Here is a 3,398-nt window from a genome sequence, read left to right on the forward strand (position 1 = left end):
GAGAGAGAGAGAGAGAGAGAGAGATGTCTGTTGGGACAAGAAAGTATCATATATAAGTTTGCTCCTCCCCCCCCCCCCCCCCAATCATAGTTTTGTTGTATCACATGAGCTACTGCAAAGCGAAGAGCATATGCAAATAAGAAACAGTTGTAAAGAAATATTAACAAAATAAGCACTCGGCCAAAACAATTAATGAGCATTGACACATGACATGTTTGAACCTCAGTTTTCCATGAACACTGTGTAGTTCTACCTCTCATTTTCTACACATAGCACATGTGATCATCAGGGCACACTCAAGATTGTCAAGACAATAGAAACATGTCAAAGAAAATTGCCTCAAGGTAAAATACAAATGACTGAGAACCTTGTAAAGGGTGGTTGAGAGTACATCAATATATTAAATGGTTTTGTAAACACCAAATTTGGTGGCATGTAGAAGTTAAAACCTTCTCTCCAAGGGTTTAAATGTTTGTTTCATTTATTTCCTTCCAAATTTAGCAATTCACTTTGACACTCAACCTCAGTTTTCCATAAAGACTAGGTAGACTTGCCCTCTCATTTTCTACAGATAGCACATGGGATCATCCATACACAATGAAGAGTGTCAAGATAATAGAATTACCTCGAAGAAAAACTATGTCAAGTAAAATACAACACTCAAGAGCGTTCAGAGAATAGAAACACCTTGCACTGTTAAGATAATGTAAACACTTGGGAGGACATCCCCTTGAAGCAAAACACAAGTACAAAGAACAATGCAAAGAGTAGCTAGGCAAACCCTTCAAAATGGTGGCAATGTATCATCACTTGGCTATGATGAGCTTGTCAGAACCTTGCACTGTTAAGATAATGTAGACACTTGGGAGAACATCCCCTTGAAGCAAAACACAAAGTACAAAAAACAATGCAAAGTAGCTAGGCAAACCCTTCAAAATGGTGGCAATGAATTATTACTTGTCTATGTTAAGCTTGTAAATGTTTGTTTCATTTATTTCCTTCCAAATTTAGCAATTCACTTTGACACTCAACCTCAGTTTTCCATAAAGACTGGGTAGACTTGCCCTCTCATTTTCTACACATAGCACATGGGATCATCCATACACAATGAAGAGTGTTAAGATAATAGAATTACCTCGAAGAAAAACTATGTCAAGTAAAATACAACACTCAAGAGCGTTCAGAGAATAGAAACACCTTGCACTGTTAAGATAATGTAAACACTTGGGAGAACATCCCCTTGAAGCAAAACACAAAGTACAAAGAACAATGCAAAGAGTTTGCCTAGTGTTAAGATAATGTAAACACTTGGGAGAACATCCCCTTGAAGCAAAACACAGTATAAAGAACAATGCAAAGAGTAGCTAGGCAAGCCCTTCAAAATGAAGGCAATGTAATCACTTGGCTATAGTATGAGCTTGTCAGAAGTGGGATCATCCATACACAATGAAGAGTGTTAAGATAATAGAATTACCTCGAAGAAAAACTATGTCAAGTAAAATACAACACTCAAGAGCGTTCAGAGAATAGAAACACCTTGCACTGTTAAGATAATGTAAACACTTGGGAGAACATCCCCTTGAAGCAAAACACAAAGTACAAAGAACAATGCAAAGAGTTTGCCTAGTGTTAAGATAATGTAAACACTTGGGAGAACATCCCCTTGAAGCAAAACACAGTATAAAGAACAATGCAAAGAGTAGCTAGGCAAGCCCTTCAAAATGAAGGCAATGTAATCACTTGGCTATAGTATGAGCTTGTCAGAAGTGGGATCATCCATACACAATGAAGAGTGTTAAGATAATAGAATTACCTCGAAGAAAAACTATGTCAAGTAAAATACAACACTCAAGAGCGTTCAGAGAATAGAAACACCTTGCACTGTTAAGATAATGTAAACACTTGGGAGAACATCCCCTTGAAGCAAAACACAAAGTACAAAGAACAATGCAAAGAGTTTGCCTAGTGTTAAGATAATGTAAACACTTGGGAGAACATCCCCTTGAAGCAAAACACAGTATAAAGAACAATGCAAAGAGTAGCTAGGCAAGCCCTTCAAAATGAAGGCAATGTAATCATTTGGCTATAGTATGAGCTTGTCAGAAGTGGGATTTGAACCCACGCTCCCTTTCGAGAACCAGAACTTGAGTCTGGCGCCTTAGACCACTCGGCCATCCTGACTTGATGATTGCATGATTCTGCTAAATTACATAAACCAATGCCACAACGATACCCCTCACCAATCAGTTGCAAGGCGATCATCGGGATGTACTTTGGCTAAGGCGCCTTGCAAGTCGGGCTCCTCATTATCATAAACGTACTCTTCTTGTATTGCCGGGCGAGGCCGAGTCTACTTTATAACACTAGCAGAAGAAGAGCATTGCAGTTGCTGCTCTCCAAGCGTGCGATAATTGCAAGGACTTTGACTAGCACATTCGAGTGGCGCAATATATATATATATATATAATCCGGTGCTGTACTAGTACACCTCGAACCCAGGGTGCTAGAGATGTACCAGAATAGCACTTGGCATCCCTTCATCACAGCCCAATGATTTGGTGACGGTGACTATTGCAAGCTCTCGGCTCTCTTCTGTTCTGTGTACCACATTTGGAAATCCTCGCCTCAAAGAGGAAATGGTAAGAACGGTGAAGACTCATATATAACCCAGCTCAAGGATGAGCATGCGGAGCAATTAGACGAGCAGAAGCCGGTAGGCACAGGCACAGGAGAGAAAGAAATAGGCGATGCACAGGCACAGGCGGCCAATCGGCAGAGTCGCGATGTGGCAAAAACGGAAGAAAAGGAAGGCCACGTCTATGAACAAGATCTAAGAGGTCATGAATGATAAAAGGAAACCGTGGAGAACAGCACGATCGCTTTACATGATTCAAAGGGGTAGGTGCGCAGGTTGGGCAAGACAGAGGAGTCCACCAGAGGATGCACAGGCTAAACGAGGAACCCAAAACAAATCTCGGGCAATATGCCGATGCACATGCAGGCTATGCATTCCCACGTACAAAGGCCTTTTAAAATACCAACCCCTTCGGAAAGCTTGGCAGGGCAATGAGTGTGGATAGAGTTCAGAGAGCCGTATCACATCGAGACATGCACACAATAGCCTGTCGAAGATAACATTTTGGAGCTTAAACACGATTGCGCATTCTGTCGACAGTCTCAGCGGTTTGAAGCAAAGGGGTCGCATTTGCTTTTGTTGAGATGGCAGGCTCAACATGTGTGCACATTGACGATTGACCACCTGGTGGTTAGATAGGTCCGTGGCACGTGCATCTATACTTACCACGTGGATCCTCATGCTCATTATCATCCTCACATGATTACAGACTTATCACTTCTTATATTTGGTTAGTTAGGGTGGGTTCAGACTCGACAGACAA

At 41.3% G+C, this 3,398-nt stretch overlaps 1 non-coding gene across 1 annotated transcript; it reads right to left on the reverse strand.

The window, feature by feature from the left end:
• Positions 1-2,097: 2,097 nt before the first annotated feature.
• On the reverse strand, positions 2,098-2,181 carry TRNAL-CAA (transfer RNA leucine (anticodon CAA)). Its single transcript has one exon. It is a non-coding gene; the product is annotated as a tRNA-Leu (tRNA).
• Positions 2,182-3,398: the final 1,217 nt, after the last annotated feature.

This window comes from Lygodium microphyllum, chromosome 24, assembly GCF_053477565.2.
Source record: "Lygodium microphyllum isolate KBCC chromosome 24, Lygodium_microphyllum_v1.1.10, whole genome shotgun sequence".
NCBI classification, from domain to species: domain Eukaryota; kingdom Viridiplantae; phylum Streptophyta; class Polypodiopsida; order Schizaeales; family Lygodiaceae; genus Lygodium; species Lygodium microphyllum.